The 21,767-nt window shown below is 34.7% G+C and overlaps 1 protein-coding gene across 1 annotated transcript in view; it reads right to left on the minus strand.

Annotated features, from left to right (window-relative positions):
* Positions 1–21,507, minus strand: part of LOC129235624 (casein kinase I) — a 134,113-nt gene extending 112,606 nt beyond the window's left edge. Inside the window, exons 1-2 of the mRNA XM_054869559.1 lie at positions 21,372–21,507; positions 13,872–13,922 (exon numbers count right to left, since the gene is read on the minus strand). The gene's annotated coding sequence lies outside the window, so the exon portion shown is untranslated. The remainder of the gene's footprint in view (positions 1–13,871; positions 13,923–21,371) is intronic.
* Positions 21,508–21,767: the final 260 nt, after the last annotated feature.

Here is a 21,767-nt window from a genome sequence, read left to right on the forward strand (position 1 = left end):
CAAATAGACAGACTAGACTCAGTCGAGTCGCGAATCTGAAGCATTTACGATTTCTCAAATGCAATAGCAACGTTCAGATTCGATTACGAGCAAGCGCAATTCACTGCCTGCGCCGTCGGTTCGATCTCCCGCTATCGTTTGTTGACAGCATAGTTGCCAACTTGGTGCTTTAAGCACTAGTTAAGTGATTTTTGAAAAATCAACGCCAAAAAATGGTTTAGTCCTTCAAAAAATTGAAAATTTTTATGAAAATATCTTGGGTTTTTGTTTTTTTTTACTTTTTTACTAGGTGTACAACTTTTAGTTATTATGTACTTTTTGTTGTAGTATAAACTACATTTTTATAAAAAAATTTTTTTTCATACTCATAACCATAAAATCTTACTTAGATAATCGGAAGTAGGAGGCAATAGACTGATTGACATGCAAATTCTTTTTTAAGGTGAAGAACTTTCCAACACCCAAAGTTAGCACACCTATTGCTGATCCCAATCCCAAACTAGTCAAGTTAAATTTTATTTACCAAATGTCGCTGTCAACAAACCGGTATATACATAGATGACCATGAATTTGTAACTACATACATGTGTCTACACCTACCATGCAACATGCTGCTATCAATTGAATTATAAATATTTCAACACCTGTCATAATTTAGTAGCAAATTAGACATCGACCAAATGTAAAATGATAATAAAAAGCCGCCAAGAAAATATTGAGGACGCGCGAATCGATTTTATATGCAAGAAGCAAATAGAATTCAGACAAAAACCGCACCCATCAAAAAGGAAAAAAAATGGAACGATGACTACAAAGGCGCCAACAGTTGGCTGTTTTAATTATTAATGATGCCACCAAAATTCTCCCTGCCAATATAATGAAAGGAGCCTTTCAGCGGTTGAGCAGTTCTTTTACCTTCAGTAAGATTGTCACTTTGGCCAGGTCGACGATAACGTTGCAACAAAAAACATAACAAATTTTGAAAGCGAAATCAACACAAAAGACGACAAGAAGCAAGCAGACAATGAAGCGACTGATGAGGTAGAGGAAATGCCTGAGTGACTGAAACTTAAAAGCGAGCGAAGGTCACAAGGAGGTAGGCGGTCTAGTAGCAAAAGAAGATACAACTAAATACGAGCGGAGGTTTACATCCATACGACCAGCGCCACTGACCCTCAAACCATCGACTTGCTACTAAATTGCAAGTAAAAACCGTAATGCAACCGAATAATGAATGAGGAAGCAGCGAGTCAGCAAATGAGTGAGTAGGGAGAAGAAAGCGCAAGCAAATGTGAGAGTGAATGAAAGGCAAGGGCAAATGTTAGTGGCGCGGTAAGAGGACAGATAACGAGTAAGACAAGGGCAAGAAAAGGCTAAGGACTGTACGAGTAGAGTGGGGCGTAACCACAGAAAAAAAAACTGTGTATACGAATTCAAGGCAAGGAAAACATTTAAGAAAACTGAAGGATACAAAAAATTTTCTTGTTGAATTGGTACTTCAATGTCAGAAAAGTGCAGAACGGCAGTAAGATGTCGGAAGGAAGTGCACACAGACAGCAGTTAGTTAAATGCATAGACGTTTTGTACTCGTACTACAACTATGTAGGAACAAGTATGTGCGGGTGTGAGAAAATGTACAAATTAAGAATACCAATGACGGGATCCCGGGGCCACCGTAGCCGAATGGGTTAGTGCGTGATCACCATTCGGAATTCACTGAGAGGTCGTTGGTTCGAATCTCGGTGAAAGCAAAATTAATAAAAACATTTTTCTAATAGCGGTCGCCCCTCGGCAGGCAATGGCAAACCTCCGAGTGTATTTCTGCCATGAAAAAGCTTCTCATAAAAATATCTGCCGTTCGGAGTCGGCTTGAAACTGTAGGTCCCTCCATTTGTGGAACAACACCAAGACGCACACTACAAATAGGAGGAGGAGCTCGGCCAAGCACCTAACAGAAGTGTACGCGCCAATTATTTATTTATTTTTTTATGACGGGATCCCGAAATCCCGATGTCAACTCGGTGTTTTTTTAAATGTAGAAATTCATATTAACTAATTTTTAGACTATTTACTAATTTTTCCAAGTGGAGTATAGCAGAGGCATAGTAAACTGAAAACTTTGAAGCCGATTTTCACAACATTTAGACTTTTTGGATTAAGAAACGATTGAAGTAAATGAGCGATATGCAACTTTTACTTGGAAAGCGGTGTTCGTTTGCAGGCAATTTTTAGGTGCACTACCAGGCAGTTTTTAGGTGCACTTAGATTACAATAACTTAAGTTCATAATTTTCTAGGGCCGAATTAATGATTTTAGCCCAAAGAGAAACTTTTAGAAACAAAAGAAATTGTCCATCAAATACATACATTTAAATAAATTCCATTTCAGAGATGTTTCAGTTTATGTATGGGTGATTCCTGCCTAAGAATTGGATTATTTGTGTTGTTTTGAACTAAATAAATAATATTAAAAGCGTCATTATCATTAATTTGTGATAATAGTGTTGGTAAAATGCTTCAAAAACCAAAGGACTTATTGAACTTTTACTGAATTTAAGATATTTTGAATATAATCCCGAAATTTTGGGATCAATAATCACCGTTTATATAAGCATCTCTAGTAGATATGCACTATGAAGTGCGGAAGTGAACGTACAAAGGAGCATAACGAAAAGGACTCAGAGCGGTGCTAACAAATCAGACAGAAAATGAAAAGGCTTGCGGCAAACCGCGAAGCAGCCAGTGAAATATGGAAGAAAATAGATTTTAGCAAATGAAATGACTTTAGAGCAGTATAAAAACGGGAAAGGAAATATAAAACAAATTTTACAAATACATGCAATTCAGTCGAGTGACAAGGGGGCCATGATAGAATGAATATATGGCAGATAATATTTGGTCATCCGAAGCAAGCACGTCATAGGGAATTCGGCAAGGATGATAGATTTTAAGGTTTGGCATTCCGAAGTAAACTTGTGAGAGTAGCTTCGGCTACCAGGGAGCCGACAGCAGAATTCTGCGCGCTTATTTCATACGTGTTCTTACTCACTTCCAATCAGTCATTGGCATCAGTTCAGATCAATCAGTCAGACGGTAACGAAGTAACATAAGCAGTGGCCGCGTTGTTTTTCTTTCCTTCTTTCCTCCTTTCTTTTCCTTCAAAATCGCTGAGCCTATTAGCGGTCATATGTTGATCACACCTTCTGATTTGTCTTCACCGTTATTGGGCCATGAGGTGCTTCAAGTGCGCCAAGGAGTTGCTCAAAAAGTGGTGTTGTTCACACAGATATATGAATGTATGTATATATAATGCACACAAAGACACGAATAGCTGACAGTGTCTTTGGAAAATGCATTACTCATATTTATCATAATTTTTAGTTTAAAAAGCAAATCAAATTAAAGCGAGAAAATATATAATTTATTTTTTTCCTTGATGGCAAGGAAGGCACGCAAATATGTACATACATATTTACATAGTAATTTACTGAAACCGAGTGCATTATATATAAATATTTTTTTTTTAATTCTTTCTCGGAAAATATTAAAAATGCCAAATAACGACCATTGGAGGCACACTTTAAAGGTTACAGTTCTCATTTACAAGAGGGGTTTAAATTTACTTAAAGGGCATTTCTTTCTGCTACATGAATTTTGAATTTAGAAATTTTGAGTCACTCTAAAATACTGAGACGTAAAGTAATATACTATATGGTAAATTTGTTCTAAAAAATTGGTCTACATATATATATATATATACATATATATGTATATATAATTGGCGCGTACCCTCTTTTTGGGTGTTTGGCCGAGCTCCTCCTCCGATTTGTGGAGTGCGTCTTGATGTTGTTCCACAAATGGAGGGACCTACAGTTTCAAGCCGACTCCGAACGGCAAATATTTTTATGAGTAGCTTTTTCATGGCAGAAATACACTCGGAGGTTTGCCATTGCCTGCCGAGGGGCGACCGCTATTAGAAAAATGTTTTACTTAATTTTTGGTCTACTCACAATATATTGCAGGAATATATAAATCCTTTTCCGTTCGAAGAATGCTGTTTAGCAGTGTATTTAAATTTTTTGCATTGTTCATATGCCTTATGAAAAATTTGAGCAAATTTTGTTTTAATAGTTACTGAAATGGCAAGCCTTTTGTTTTTTAGAAAATTGCTGCTATATCGCCTATATTGCCGATTATCTACTTATTCAATCCCAACTACCATTGTATAATACAATAGCAATATAAAGGCTGTTTTTTAAGAGCTTGAGAACAAAACATAAATATTCTTAGAAAGCATTTCTTTATTATAATTATTATCTGGCAGAAAATTTCATGGCATTTAATTTTTTAATATGATATCCGGCATATGTTCGTCGCGGCTACGAGTTACAGGGTCCATTCCATCAGTCCAATTTTCAACCCTTTTGCCCAATTAATCTGAATAAGAAATCTAAAAGAGCTCAATCAGAAGAAATGCGACGTAAATAATGGTAATTTGGAATCAATTCATGCATGAGCTGTATTTTATAGGCACGTAAGACAAGATCTCTACGTAAAATTTTAGAAGGGCAATGGCCAACAGGTTAAGAACGAAGAGGAATCGACATTTCGGTGTTTTCTTCAACATTTCACTGTATGATGCCAAGTTCAACAGATTTATTATTTTTGTTTTTTTTTGTTTTCAAAGTTAATTTCTACAATTTTTAAGAATTTGTTCTCGAGTTAAACGATTCAAGATAACTTGGTAAGCCTTCCTTAACATAAATGTCAACGTCATACGCATTTGTCAAATCATAGTTATCGATATCGGTAGCTGAAAAAACACCAGATAGGTATGACGTTTCGTTAATATATACAAATTTTTATAAGAAAATAATTATAAGTATGCGGGCAGGCGGACGAACAGACAATCAGCCATTGCCGATAGTTTGCTCTCTAAATATGTTTATACTTAGATACATAAACTTGCATATCTGCATCGTTTAAATTCGGTTTTTACAGCAACCGCTATGTGAGCAAATTAACAATACCCAAATGCATTAGTAGTGAGCTGGATACAAAAAAAAAGAATAATAATAATCCTAAGTGTATAGTCAGACTAAAAAATTTCCAAAAAACGGTACAAAAATACTTTTAGCGCAGAAAACATAAACTAATTAGTATCATGCCTCGAGTCGGAAACCAACCATACCACATATATGTAAGTATGTATGTAACTACTATGCACATAAGGTAGAGTAACAGCACAATAGCGATTAATGCACATTGTTGCATATGCCACGCTATGCACAGAGTTGTTGCTCGTTTCCTTTTTTTGTATTTGTTGCGGCGTGACCAACCAGTCAAGTCAGTCAGTCAGTCAGTCATGCAGTCATTCAGTCAGCGAGCCAATGAGTCAAGCAAGCGCAGCACACAGCACTCAGCCAGTGGAGGAAACACTCAATGATAAGCTCACATGCAAAGGTCAATCATACGCCATGGTATACCACCAGCGGTGAACGAGGGGAGAAGCGTTACATTGAAAAGTACGCGTTCGACATTGCAACAGTCAGGCATAGAGAGTAGGATGAGGTGGAGGAGAGATAGGCAGACGGGTAGACAGACATGCAGTGAAATAGATAGTAGATAGGCAGCGCAACAGTCGCAGCAAATAGTAAACGTACATACGTATGTATGCATGTACATAAAATGTCTATTACATTGCCTATCTGCTTACCCAGGCATGCAATAATTTAAGCGACTAAATGCCAGTGACTTACTGTGTATAGCTGCTACTTTAGTAGCGAGTAAAATTTTATGAGCTTCGAGCGTAACAAAACAAAATAGGAAAGAGCAGCAATGCATACAAAAAATGTGCATGTAAGGCAGCCGCCTAGGTAGTTGAGAGTACGAATACGTGCCTTCGATTTAGTAGCTACTGCCATTTTTCGACGCTGCATGGATACAAATATGTGTGTACGTATATAGGTAAGTATGTGCATATGTAAATGCATTCATACACATAAATGTATGTATGTATTTACGCATAAGTGAGAGCGAGTACTCAAAAATATATGTATGTACATTCTATATAATTTATGCACATAACCATGCAAGTAGCGATAATACATACATACATACATGCATACATAATTTATATTCACGTATGTATGTATCTACGTCTCTACCCATTTTTGTGACGCGTACTTGGAACGCTTGAGGCCACCGATAAGCATCTCCCAGCGCATTGACGCTTATCTAGCCAAGCGCTGCTACAGTGTCAGCCATACGAGTCACTCATTTGCTATACAACATACTTGATGATTATATTCTTCAATTTTTTTTTGGTCGTATCTGTAGTTGCTACTGACGCATACGCTTATCAGCGGCTTTGTTGTTGGTTATTATTTTTTTCTTTTTTATCACGTTTTTGGTTTTGCTATTTTTGCCGTGCCTCAATTCTCGTTGAACGCCGCTGTTATTGTTACTACGCTGCTTTTTTTACAATTCATGTAGTCCCTGCAGGAAATTTTATATGGCTCAAACTTTTGCGTTTCATATGAATTTGAAGCCATTTTATTACCACCTCCTTCGCTTAAGGGGAGCTAAAATACTCTCGATACTTTCTCGCCGATGTTTTCTGAGTACTTTTTTGTGCATACATATGCATGTCTAGATAGTCCTCGATTTGTCTCCAACTTTCACTCACAATTCCTTCGCATTACATTAAAAGCAGTAACAATTCATGATTTCACAATCTCATCCCTATACATAAATATTTAAAGTAGCCCTCAAGTTGCTGTTGCTACTACTGCTTCTTCTTCTTAAACTCTTTACAGTTCTTGCATAAAAATTTACGGATTTTGCACTGATGCCCTTCTATTGAATTTAGCTAAATTCACTGCTTTCTTTTTTCTTTAAGGCGAGTTTACATATATATGTGATAAACTGATTCCAACTCACTGTAACTTTATGCTCTCCTTTCCGTGGTCATTTAAAAGTACTAATCAGTTGTTATTGTTTGTTTTGCAATCGACGGCCATATTATTGGTCATCTGGTTCATTCCCACTCTTAAATTGCACACTTTTTATTGACAGTTGCAAGAATTGGAAACTTTATCCTGTTAAGGCACTGCGTGTAAATTCGCCTTATAAGCAAATAAGAAATCGCCTTCACGGTATGCCTTTGGAAGCCACGATCACTACTTCTCTACTTATCTACTCATAACGTCTATGGACGCAATTGGCATTATTTTATTTTGATCAGTCGTAGCAGAGCAGCAGAGGGGGATTGTGTTTTGTTTCCCGGTCACAACGTATTTGTCATTAAATTTGAACGACGCCAGTTCTCTCGCGATTTCTGACGGTGTTGATGTGATTTTTTTCTGTATTTTCGTGTCATTAAATGGAACCTTCGGTAGTCCGGAATATTTGATAATCCGGCAACGAGTCGGTCCCGTATGTGTCGGACTATCACGATTGGACTGTATTCTAATTTTTATAAAATGAAAACGGATATCCGAAATACTATGTAATTCAAAGACTTATTAAAAAAACTTATTGTCGTAATTAAATTTCAACTATTTTGTACTGATTATGACTAATTCATGAAATCCATTTGTTCGTTTTTAGTGAATTTGGACTCATTTGTGTTCCTTCACTTTTTCATATAAACAATTGGTTATATCCTAAGAAGTGTCAATAGTCCTAGTCGAAATTTCGGTACTCTACATCGCTTCCTTGATAGTTCATACTAAATTCGAAAGTTAAAATGAGTTCTAACACACAAGGTATCCTTTCTTCGATAGTTCGGAACGAGTACTAAATTTGATAGACTGACTCTATAACGCTCTGCATCTCTTTTCCTATAATTCGGAACGAGTACTAAATCCGATAGTTAAGATCTAGCACACTCTTCGTCCCTTCTCTTTTAGTTCCACAGTATTCCTTCTTGAATAGTTCCGAATGAAATGTTAAATAAGTCTATGAAAAACATTATGAAAAAAACATGCAACTATTTTCTAGTTCGTGTTTTCCCTGCAGACTAGTTTGGGGCTTGCCCCTCCGAGGTGCTTTTCATGTTGACGTAGTTAGCGGCTGCTATGTGATATGCTCATATGCACATGCATGCACACAAATAAAGATATGCATATGTTTACATACGTAAAGCCACACACACACACCTTATTTGCGGAAGTGTTAGTCGATATCTTGTCGTGTTGACAGTTTTTCAATTGATTTTCCCCGCTTTATTTCTTGAAAATCTTATTTTTTGTTATTTATTTCTTCTGCTTTTTCCTTCCACTTCACTTCTTTGCATATTCTCTATCCATTTGAGTAGTCGTCTCATCCGATAAAATGCCGCATTGCACTTGCAATTGACACGAAGGAAGGGGGTGGTAGAAAATTGGACTGCTGCTACAATTGTAAGGAAGCGAAGCAACAAGCACTGTAGCGGGTGCCAAAGGTCTAGCGCAGCGAAATTTATGAAATTAGTAAGGGAAATTGAAAATTAGAAAATTGAAGTGCGCAGGCAACTTGTCTTCAAGATTCAATTGATGTAAAATAATTATACAGTAAACTTGGCACGACGCAGATGATTTAGGATTTCAAGAAGTAGTATTTGCATGTAGTATTTTATGTGGAAATGAAAATTTTCAATGAAAAAAGATATAAAATAAATGTTTAGCCGCGATTGCGTAGAAATTTATAACACCAACTTAGCAAGGCGGATGTTGTAAGAATTTGAGTGGTTACTGAGAATATGAAGCATGTTAAAACAATTTTTTTCTTTAAATACGGTTTGTAGCCTTGCAGACTCGCGCCTGCCAGTCAGGACAAAGGAACTAACAAAGATGCTGATATTAAAAGGTTTTTTTTGGAAATAACAAAGTTGTTGTTGCTGAAATGGCACATCTTAGCTGAATTTCAATCCGGATTGTCAAGGTAACGCAGAGCCGTATGCCGAAGACACGAGAAATTTATCGGTAATTTTACTTTTAACCAGGTTGGCTCATAGCGATCCGAAGGCTATAAAAAATAAAATATATAATTTCGATATATCTTCCAATCGAAACTCGGACGCATGGCCTTAACAACTATAAAGGAAATATTTCTGACTAAGAGGGCATCATTTAGTGGCAGGCTAATCACCGACCCTGTCAGAAATATAAAAAAAAAAAAAAAACAAAAAAACAAATTAAAGAAACCAACGCAAGACTGAGTCTTGTCGAGGCCCCATGCTCCCGAGAGGAGTGAACAAGGACCAAAAACAAAAAAAGACAGCATGAAACGCAACATAAGTGAAGATGAACATTGAATAACATCCACGCATGACACTAACGGTCCCAGTTCATTTCCAAGCCCTAACAACAAATGAAATCAACGACAACGAAACTAAGCAAAATATATATGAATAATACTTAACTGGTACAACAACTATGAATATGGGTAGTGGATCTAGCTTGAATTCAGTTAGGTGTGACTTTTGGCTGTAAAAATAAACTTAAGAGAAAACTCCATGCGCATTATTTCGAATTCATAGAAAGACCTACACGTGAACTGTGGCACTAATTTAAGACCGTTTCGGAAAAGGGCTTTAACGGCTGTCTGGAGAATAAGAAATTGCGTTAGCTCAATTAATTTTTAAGGCGATAGATTCGGAATAATAAAGATTGTACAGTCAAGTTTATAAAAAATTTATTATAATGGAATAAAATATAAGGTTGTCAAAAAAGTCTTGCGGTAATTCCGCAAGCTTGTCTTTGCAAGCGCGTAGTTCTAGTTGTATTCGTCGCATCGGTTCACGCTAGAGCTTTTTGGAAAGCTCTTTTCACATGCTAACACGTGTTTGATTAATTGTTGTTTGCTTTTAGTCGTTCGTGAGTTATAGCGTCGCAAACATGGAGCAAAATAAAGAGAAAACACGGCATATTTTACAGTACTACTACGATAAAGGCAAAAATGCATCTCATGCTGCCAATAAAATTTGTGCAGTTAATGGACCCGATACAGTTTCCATTTCCACCGCACAACGGTGGTTTCAACGTTTTCTTTCTGAATTGATCGAAAGAGACCGGCATAGTAGCAGCCGTAGCATCGGCCAAGAGCTGGGCATGAGTCATCAAACCGTTATAAACCATTTGAAGAAGCTTAGATTCAAAAAGAAGCTCGATGTATGGGTGCCACACGATTTGACGCAAAAAAACATTTTTGCCCGTATGGATGCATGCGAATCGCTTCTGAATCGCAACAAAATCGACCCGTTTTTGAAGCGGATGGTGACTGGTGATGAAAAGTGGGTCACTTACGACAACGTGAAGCGCAAACGGTCGTGGTCGAAAAGCGGTGAAGCTGCCCAGACGGCGGCCAAGCCTGGATTGACGGCCAGGAAGGCTCTTCTGTGTGTTTGGTGGGATTGGCAGGGAATCATCCACTATGAGCTGCTCCCCTATGGCCAAACGCTCAATTCGGACCTGAACTGCCAACAACTGGACCGCTTGAATGCAGCACTCATGCAGAATAGGCCATCTTTGATCAACAGAGGCCGAATTGTTTTCCATCAGGACAACGGCAGGCCACACACATCTTTGGTGACGCGCCAGAAGCTCCGGGAGCTCGGATGGGAGGTTCTTTTGCATCCACCGTATAGTCCGGATCTCGCACCAAGTGATTACCACCTATTTCTGTCCATGGCGAACGAGCTTGGTAGTCGGAAGTTGTCCTCAAGAGAGTCCTGTGAAAATTGTTTCTCCGAGTTTTTTGACAATAGGGAAGCGAGCTTCTATAAGAGGGGCATTATGAAGTTGGCATCTCGTTGGGAACTCGTCATCGAACAAAACGGCGCATATTTGACTTAAATCGCATTATTATAACCAATTTTATGAACAATTGAAAATTCAATAAAAATACCGCAAGACTTTTTTGACAACCATATATGTTACATGCAATAGAATAGAATATATCCATAATTTCGAATCCAGCAAAAGCGAATGGCCTCAGTAGCGCCTTTCATTTCGACGCGATTTAGAGATTTTGAGGTAAACTTCTTAATTTTGTTTTTTTTTTGTTTTGCAAAGTCTGATTAATATACGTGTGTTGTCTCTCGGAGAAGTTTACTCCAAGTTCTTCGTTCTTATTTTTTAAGCGGTTAGTACTAACGAAATTTTTCTAAAAATTGATTTTCTAAAAAGTGCGAATTATTATAGGAAACGTTTTAAAAATTGTTGGGGAAAACGTTATTTTGAAAAAAAAACGAAACAGGTAAAAAAAACAAAATACGTTGGCGTCTTCTTTTTCTAGAAACAACATTTCACGACCTGGTTGACATGATTCGGAAAAAAGTATGGACCCGATTGGGCTAACATTAACTTGAGATCACTTAGGTTTAAGACAAAAAGATCCGAAAGCTCACGTCCGCCATTTTGAATTTTTTTTGCGGATTTCATACATGGTAAGTCACATCAAAACGATGACAAATCCACTTTTACGAACAACTTTTTTGAGATATCACTTCAACCATTTTTAATAGGGATACACATTTTAATAAAAAAAAATCTTGAGAAATAAGCGAAAACTCTTGTATTAAATCAGCCCTTACATATCATACCACAGAATTAAACCCTGCTAACTCGACCAACGGCGGCTTAATTAAATATAAGATCGGCTTTGAATTAAAATTCTTTGAATCCAATATATAGTAAATAAATAAAACTCTCAAAAAATCACATCAATTACAGACAAGAAATCGAGAAAAAAGTTTTAGAAAAAAAATTGGAACGATATACATAAGTAAATATAAAGAAACACTAATACAAACGAAAATATCCACCAGCCACTTGAAGTGAGTTCATTGAGTGCACACTTCAAAAAATAACACGAAATATTGCGATAAGTAATCAACAACTTCTTCGATAACTAGTACACATTTCCGACTGTTGTTATGCAATCGAACGATCGTTTTGAGGTACAGGTAATACACAAATACAGTGCAAACACCTGCATTGTGGAAGCTGAAATTACAAGCGAAAGGAGGAGGCTCGAGAAAGTCACCATTAATTGGCCAGCCTTCCAAATTGACATAAAGAAGCTTCCGAGCCGTCACACACAGAATAAACTTTTTTTAGCGGCAGGATAGGTATGCATCATGATGGAAAGAATAATGAGATGGTGCCTATCGTGGTCCCGTTACTTTGCGCTCAGCGAATTTGACAATGAGTTACGTGGTTTTCGCACCAGTATGGCCAGATTACCATTTTCTTAACTTGATTTAGCATTTTGTTTTTTTGTTATTTAGTCTCGGAGTTTTAGTTCTTTCTTCCTAACACTTTTCTAGCCTGTTCTAATTAAAAGTTATGTTTATAATTTTGTAAAATATACATTTGTTAAAACTTAGTTGAATAATTCACTCAGTTTTATTTAGCTTTACTTTTTTTTAACAACTGGTAGCATTGCCCGCGATTGCAGTTGTTGTTGTTGGTGTTCTTCTGCTTTCGGCAGTCAAATCTCTCTCTCGCTATTGCAGTGTTGCCTAGCTTTGGATATAAAAACGCACTAAAATGCCCATTTAAAAAAATAAAATACCAATCTTTTATTGAATTACTTAAAGAACTTTGTATGCGTGACAAATTGTTTTCAGAATGTGCGTGTTTTTTTTAATAAATGTGTTATGCTTATGTCCAATTTAATTTATGAGTTTTTTTTTGCTAAGCGAACCTCTTTTGTTAAGGGAACGACCTTTTTGCTATATTTGAGGTTATGTAACTAGATAGGGTACTCCTTTTGTAAAAATGTCAGCATGGTTTCTTTAGTATTTTCTGGTATTTTGTGGCTTATTTTCACAATGAATACACCTCTTGATGCCCTATGTCCCACTAAGGATTGATGGCCGGAAGAAACGATTACACCTTTATGGTTTTAATCCGCATTCAGTAAACTCAAACGCCTTTTAAAATGTGTAAAAAGGTTTTCAATCTTAAGAAGAGTTGAGAGAGGGGCATTCAATATTCTTGCATAACCTTAAAAGGGGCAAAAAATTAACTTTCAAAATATCAAATTTTATAAGAACCAACTAATTTTCGTTAGCACAAAAATCTTCTCAGAGTGGCCTTTTTTAACCTTCTTTTGTATAATAAAACAGTTTTTTTAACTTAAAGTTTCGGTAGCTGTAAATTAAAAAAAAAAAACAAAAACAAACACGAAACATCAAAATTTTCGCATTTTGGGTATAAAACGCCACTAAATTTATTGCGAAGAGCAAATGGTTGGCAATACTGCACAACTCGAAAAACGTGACGTTACGCACTCTCTGATGGGCGCAATCTTCTTTCTATCATTCTTGGGTATGCATCAATTTTGATACTCTCAGATGCTCTTAGAAAGCTATTGGTTAACCAAACAATTTTTATATACACAATTTATAGCAAATATTCCATAAACTGGTTGAGAAGTTCGATTGATTTCTACATCAACTGAAAACTTAAATATGTAAGCTACAAAAATATTAAATGAAGCCCCTTATTTGATTAAAGTGAAAAAAAGAGTGCAGGACTTAGGTGGAGAGAGGGTTTCGTGGATTAGCTTTTAATGTCATTTATGGGGAAACACCAAGTTAGTGTTTCATAAGCCTGATTAATGATGGCGCCCATTTACCATTTATTAATAGGCTGGCTCTGAGGCATAGGGAGTTCATAGGCGCAGTATAATACAAACAGTGTGCACTTTCAATACAACATTACATGAGAGAGCCAGAGTTGTGCTAAGCGAGTGAAATGTTGAGAATTTCATACTTATAGGCAAAAAAATAAATAAATAGCGCATGCAATTAAATTACTAACGCCTATATAAAATGAAATAAAATAAAAGAAAACATAAACGTTTACAATTTATACGTACTCAACTGAATCGAACGCTTTTCGAGTAAAGCGGCGCTCTTAATTGTTTATCCTGTAATTGTATTGGAGTCAGAAAAATATGTTGATTACAAGCATTTTTTTTTTATATTAAATTTTTACTAAAATCTGAAATGCAGTTTTTTAGACAGCGAAATTTTTCTGAACGAAATTTAAATTTTTTCGTTTCCACTTTAGACACTTTTGTGAAAAAAACACTCAAATTGATTTAATTAGTTGGAATATAAAAACGATTTAATATTATTATTATTATTTGTGTTCTATTTTTTTATTATATTAATGTGCTTTTGGTAACGATTAACGGCTTTATTTTTCTCGATACGCGATTGGCCTTTTTGAACGCTTGTTTAGTTGGAAACTCTAAATTAAGAAAAGAATTTCTTATTTTACTTTCTTTTATCTTTATAGCTTTAATTAAAATTTGTATTATTTATTATTATAATTTTTATTTATTTTTTTCCGCCATTTTTATTATATTTTTTATTATTAGTATTACATTTATTATTATTATCTTTTATCTTTCATTTTTCGTGTCAAAGGAGGCAATTCGTAGGTGTCTCCAAGAGACTAGAACGAAAGCCAAAACTAGCAATAAAAAACTCGGCTCAAATGCAAAGCACAGGGGCGTCTAACCAAAATACTTAGGGAAACATGCGAACTGCACACCGCCGCGCAGTGGAGACTAGTTGCTCAAAAATAACAATAATGATGAAACATTAAAATTGAGGGTATTGTATGGGTAATAAGATGCTAATAATATTAGGTGAACGTTTTTTTTTTAAGTTTTTTCTACTTTTACCGACGACTAAGACTAAGTTACGTTTAAGAGCAGTCGATTTAGATACATTTTTTTGGCTGATCTGTAGTTTCTTAATAATGGAGTAAGTGCTCAAATGTGAGTCCGACTTGACAATTTCTATGATTTTGACGACGATAGCAGTCGATTTAGATACATTTTTTTGGCTGATCTGTAATTCCTTAATAATGGAGTAAGTGCTCAAATGTGAGTCCGACTTGACAATTGCTATGATTTTGTCGACGATAGTCCACTAGCGCATGGCAAATTTTCGACGTCCATATAACGAAAGTGAAATCGTTGGTATCACCTCTTTACTATTGTATTTGATGCGGCATTCGTTACGTAAACAGCACCATTTTTTTATTTGCCGCCTGCCCAAACTTTTGCACGTTAGTCGTAGAAGTACTGAAGAATGTATCGCATTTTATTTTCTTTTACCTCCATTTTGGAATGCCATGACACATAACTGGATTCACCAACCACAAAATCGCCAAACAACTTTTCTTGAAGAATAATGGGTGTAGTAATTCTTCAAGAAAAGTAGTACACAAAAATTTCTTGTGTTCATGAACAGTTTTGGAAATCACTGTATATATTATAATACATATTTATGTTGGCGCTTACACCCTTTTTGGGCTTCTCCTCCATTTCTGGTGTGTGTGTGTTGTTATTTTTTTTTTTTGCACAAATGGAGGAACCTACAAAACGGCAGATGGTTCTTTATGAGGAGCTTTTTCATGGCAGAAACAGATTCACAATTCCAAAAATTTACTTCTTCGAGATATTGCGCGAGATCTTGCTCTAGAGAATAATTCGTTTTCGCGATTGATTTCCTTCATTTCTCCTTTGTTCGGAAAACCAGCGAAAGACATTACATAGTCACAAATATAAACGAAATGGCTGATCGGCACACTGTTATTGACTTAATCGCTGTTGAAAGTCACAAAAAATAACTCGCGTAATGCACACGGTTTATTTCCATTCTTTGGGTCCAAATGATAGTTTCAGTAACCTCTAATCAATACAAAGAGCGCTCGTATGACAAAACGTTTAGAACAACAATGACAGATTCACTTTGCCATACATATTTCAAAACTTAAACGGTAGCCACTGTAGTATTTAAAAAATATATATATTTATACTCTTTTTCCTCCTAAAAAAAAAAAAAAAACAAAAAAAAAAAAAAAAAAAAAAAAAAAAATACAGACGGGCTTTTACTTCTTTCAGTGACAAAAATGTTCGAGAACCTGTTACTAAACTACAAAAATTTCACTCTCACACTCTTTTTTTCTTAACTAATAAAATTAATTACCCGCATTAACGAGTACGAATATTATTTTTATGATTATTAATAGCTTACGGATTTTCCTCTTTCTTCACATTTTTGAACAATAATTCTCATACACCGGCGAAAGTTCTCAGTATGTTAATATTTCCACTACTTTTAAGAGGGACCATTTAAATTTGCCATTTTTCACTTTGAACTAAATAAACTGTTATTATAATTTTTTTTTATTAATGACATATAATACTTAAAACTCGTAAAAATACTGAAACGGCTTACGGCTTGCGGCTCGAAACGAGTATTTTTTTCTCTCTACTCGGCATTAATGTTTTCTTCTTTTCGTCGGCACGTACGTTTCTACAATTATCATTTTCCGGTCAGTAAAAGAAATGATAACAAACAACCGTGAAGTGGAGCTACTGACGCATGCATACTCGTACATATAACAAAAGCATTAATTTATTAAATTTACACCGGTTAAAACCGAAATTACAATTAAGAGGAGACGACTTAGTACACGCCATAAACGGCCTTTAGAGCGCTGCGTAGCACATACGAGACCAACTCATTCAGAAGCATGAATAATACAAATGAAAAATAAAAATATTTGAATACACAAAGAAAACTTTGCGCTGGGAAAGAAAGTCAGTAACTGACAATTAACGACACCAGACAAGTTTTTTCTAATGATATAACAAAAAACAAATGTAGATATTTATATCTCTTACCGTTACTTGCTTTTAGCATAATTTCACACACAAAAGCAAATCATTAACAAAAAAAAATAACAAACGGAATTTTTCAATATGGGCATAACAATTTTGTTTTCAAGTACAAATACGCGCTTAAATTGGTTTTATGATCTGGCAATCTCAAAATGTCGTTCACGGCTTGCATTTTTATCATGGCAAGGTTCACGAACGAATAACTTTTGAGAATTATGAAACAACACTACAGGATTTTGTTTGAAAATTATTTAAAAATATAACATAAGAAATTCATTTGAGAATATGGCACAAAATGCTAAATACTAAATATTCGTTTATTCGTGTGTGTCAAAATGTGTCAAATCGGTTGTATCCACCTTACGAATTTTACGAAAAGATACTGGCCCACACTGCTACAAGACGAAATTAATTCATTTGATGCGCCGAACTTTCTCCGATTGACCTCTGCAAAAGCTATGCTGCATGCTCCTATAGAAACACCCTTTACGACGACATTTACAATTGAATGAGTAGCAAAGTGATTTCGAATTAAAGAGCAAATAATCAGTATGTACATGCGTGTAAAATTAACACACAACGACCCCAAGAAAATAGAAGAATGTTAAAAAAAATTTACTATGTCTAATATTCATTGGTTGTGGTTATTTGTGTGTGTTGAGGTGTTGTTAGTTTATGCTATTGCATTAATTGTTGCCATTTAAAGAAAATTAAATACAGTTGTAACCGGCTGTGAGTTGCCAAGTAAGGCAAAAATACGGTACGGCAGAATTTCAAAAAAATTGAAGCAATTTGTCTCTCACAAATATGGCCATAAATGTGTGAAATTTGAAAAACAGCATTGCTTTATTGTTGCTTTTGGAACTAGGAAGAGCATATGAGCGCGCTAAAAGTGAAGCGAAATAATTTGGTGTTGATACCATTTTCAAATGCATGAGATATTTTTGAAGCCTAAAAAATGTTGAACACCAGGCGAATAGCTCACAATTTCAAGGGGAGTTTTGTGTGTTAAAAGTGTGATTTTAATCAAGTTTGAAATTTGTCTTAGCAGGCGGCGCTGGGGTTAATATATTTCGAGAAATTAATTTTGCTCTTCTTAATTTTTCTCTTCTAATAATATTGTTCCAAAAGGTAAAAAAAACTACAGTTTAATGCTTTAATGAGAAGCTTTTTTTGATGGAAATCCACACAGAGGTTTGCCAATGCCTGCCAAACGTAGAACGACGGAATGCAAGTGCCGCATAAGACCCATTTGGCTCTCACGACCAGGCCTGTGAAGAATAGAACTGGTGCCTTCTTGACAGAACTGGTCCCTTTCACAGTGCTTCTAGAAATATACAACGACGGTCTTGCCAATTCCTACTTTCCAATTATTTCTCGGCTAGAATATTTTTTTCCAACCCACTAAAATTTTTTGTGTTCCAGTCTCTTCTTGATAGCCCCATTTGCATAAAATGAAAGGAAATTAAATTTTCAAAGGTAAAAAATGTCTGCGCTTTTACCAAAATTTTATTATCCCATAGGTCATTAAAGTTTTATTCACTTCACAACTACTATCAAAAATTACCCGCAGTTTACTTTTCTACCATTTGGGACACACTCAATGCTAGTAAGCCAACAAAATGGGCTAGAAAAAAAGAAAAATAACGCAACGCAATGCAACAAACAGGTTTTGAAGCAAGCAGAAAAGTGGCAACACTTAAATACATAAAATAGAAGTGAATAAAATCAAATGGAGAAATAAGATAAAGGAATGAGAAAAACCAAGTTGACAAATAAATTACATACCTAAAATAAAACTTTTCAGCAAATAAATACTCGTACAAAAAACAAAACCAAAAAAATAGCAACTAATGTTCACTTCAATTGTTAGAAGTGCCTCATCCTACTCACACAGCAGAAATGACGACAACGAGTACCTGTAGGCGAATGGGCCAGCATATAACCGGCAAAATATCTACGAGTAAATGAACAAGGAATACTAACATTCCAGTCAAGTCATGTAAAGAAATGCCATCGAAAAAGATGAATCGTTGAAATAGATCATACAAAGTGAAGTTTTGATATTTTTGTGGTGTTCACATCATGTAGGAAACCAAGAAACACATACATACATGGTTAAACAATTTTTGAAAATGAAAAAAAAAAAATAAAAAAATGCATCGGCACATAAGAAAGGTGTGTGAGAGCGAGAGAACGCATGGGAGAGTACCCAGCACAAGCCTGCTGAGCAGGAAAAGTCGCCGTTGCTTATGGTTAGAGGCATTAGACAGCTGATTTAAATCACATATAAAAACAGAAGAGGCATAAAAAACTAATAATTTATAGAAGAAAAATGAAAAAGGTTAAAGTAGTTATAACAATGAGAGCTGATTATTAAATACATAATAAACACAGAGACAAGCGCGTCGAAAGCAGCAGCATATGCAAACACACACAAATTTTATAAAGTAGTGAAAAAGACATTTTGAAAAGTGCAAAGAAATACACACAGAGAATATCTACACTATTTAACGATTCTCTTTTTTTCTTACTTTAATATGTGTATGAAAGTGTGTATGAGTGGCTATTATGAAAAACAGCCACAGCTACCAATGAATTATTTTCCAGGTGAAAGACTTTGAAAGGAAGCAGCGCAACACAAAAACACGCATAAATGCACACACACACATATATACCCACATACGGGTGAGTATATGATGATGATGTGAATTCAAATTTAAGTGGGTTATAAATATCTACAAAAAAGAAAATACATCAATAGGTAGCAATGTGGCTTATGCGCTACTGTGGCAAACTTTAAAAAGTTAAAAATACTACTGGTGTGTGCGCGAAATGGGAAAATATTGGAAAAATTTAATTAATGCATGCACATACGGATATTTTAATTTGTTAGCAAAACAAAGAAACAAAGCGCAATTGCATTGTATGCGAAATTTTTCGCATTAACATTTAATGAAGAAAAAATAAATAAAAACAAAAAAGGTAAACAAAAGTGACTAATTTATTTTTGTTGATAGAAAGCATTTGAGTTGCCGCCATTCAATATTGTAAACGTGCTGTAGTTTATTTGCTAATAGCTGCATTAGTATGCATTGTAGTGATTTTTTTATTGATCTTAAAGTGTATTGTTTGTTTAAATTATTTCAACTTTTGAATGCAATGACATTAAGCTGGTTAATTCCTTTTGCGTGTTTCCTTGAAGTTTGACTACATTTTTTGTAAAACTTTACAAAACAAAAATTGTTACAATTGTAATTCACCTTAATTTAATGAACCTTTTTAAACTACCTATAGACAAGACATTTTTCAATATATTTTCTTGACTAGATTTTTATAAATCCTGACACACAATTCCAATTATAAGCTTCGGGAAACAAAGAAAACAATTAGTTTGGCGTGTTCGCTATTTTGCTACTTATGACTTGAAAATCAGTATTTTCTTATTATTAAAAATATTCCAAAAAATTTATTTTGTTAAAGCAGCACTCTGAATGAAGTATTTATTTATTATTATTTTTTTTATTAGAAACGTATATTTTACGTATTATTTCTTATTCCTTCTTTCATTTTTGTCTCTTTTCATTTAATTTGTTCATATTTTCACTGATTAAATACAAAATTATCTTTAATCGATCTTTTATTTCATTTCATCTTTTGTTAAATATAATTAGTTTTCAGCCTTTGAATTTGTGATAGTTTCCGAGTTTTATTAATTGAAAAACTGTTGTTGCTTTCATTTACGTAGGCATAAAAAATTAAAGGTTTAAAGTTTTCAATTTTAAGTTCGACTGATGAGAGTATTTATATTTAGTTATTTCATCTTACACGAAAATAAATCATTCACCTTATTTTACTTTATTATTTCATTTATTTATTTATTATAATAAAAATAGTCAATGGTTTTGGGGAAACAAATTGCATTTTCCTTTCGTTTGTTTACTTGCCTTTTCAATTTTTTTTATAATATTTATTGTGAATTCATTTATGATAAATAAAGATTAATAATAATAATAATTTTTCATTTATTTTCATAATAGAGGTTCCCAACTGAAACTAAACAATCAATTGTTGTTTTTCATTTTTTCTTTTACAAAAATTAGATTTTCACAATTAAATCGTTTAATTGATTCAAATTTTTAAATGCTGTTTGACAGCTTTGATATTTTTTTTTCTTAATTTGATCGCGTTCACCTTTTACACTTTCTGATAACTTCACTTTTTCGTTTTTAAAGTGAAATTCAGTCTTCAATTCAATTGCACATGGTTTTGTAATAATTTCTTTTCATTATTTAATTAATTTGTTTCACACTCGAAAAATCACAGGCACATTAACAATACTACATGAATTGTTGTCCATTTTTTCAATCACCAATAAAAAAAATGCAAGCAAGCAACTGCCACAACACTTTTCTTGTTCAAAGTCTATCAAGGCCAATAAAGAGCAACAAGAAACAACAACAAGTTATAACGACTAAATTTTAGCAATTTGTAATAGAAATTGGCAGATGCTTACAAAAGAGTGCCATACAACAATAAGACCATATCAAGTATCTATTACCTTTTTTTTTAAGCAAAACACAACACTAATACCCAAAAAATACAAACATATTTATAGAAAGACAAAAAATAAAAAATATTTTGCCACAACTCAATTTGTTGTACAACACGCACACTTTATTCAACTTATTTTTATTTGTAATATTTTCGCTGGCCGGAATACTGCAATGACGTTGGCGCTGCTATCGCTGCTATCGTCGCTGTTCACCGTTTTTTTTTGTAATTTTTATTTTCAATTTTTTATTATTCTTTTTAACTATTAGTAGTAGTATTAACACGTCTTCGCCAACTACACAGTCTGTGCAGCAGTGCAACTTCCCCGGCAAACGACTGAAATTGTACTAAAGGTGAGACACATCGAATGAGATACGACCGCAAGCAATTGAGCGCAAGCACGCAAACAAGCGAGCAGGCAAGCAGCTAGCCAACAATGAAAATCCAGCAATGAGAAGAGAACAATCTAGCGAGCAAGAAAGGCGCACGAATGCAATATGTACGAGTAAATGTATA

The sequence above is a fragment of the Anastrepha obliqua genome, chromosome 1 (assembly GCF_027943255.1).
Source record: "Anastrepha obliqua isolate idAnaObli1 chromosome 1, idAnaObli1_1.0, whole genome shotgun sequence".
In the NCBI taxonomy this organism is placed as follows: domain Eukaryota; kingdom Metazoa; phylum Arthropoda; class Insecta; order Diptera; family Tephritidae; genus Anastrepha; species Anastrepha obliqua.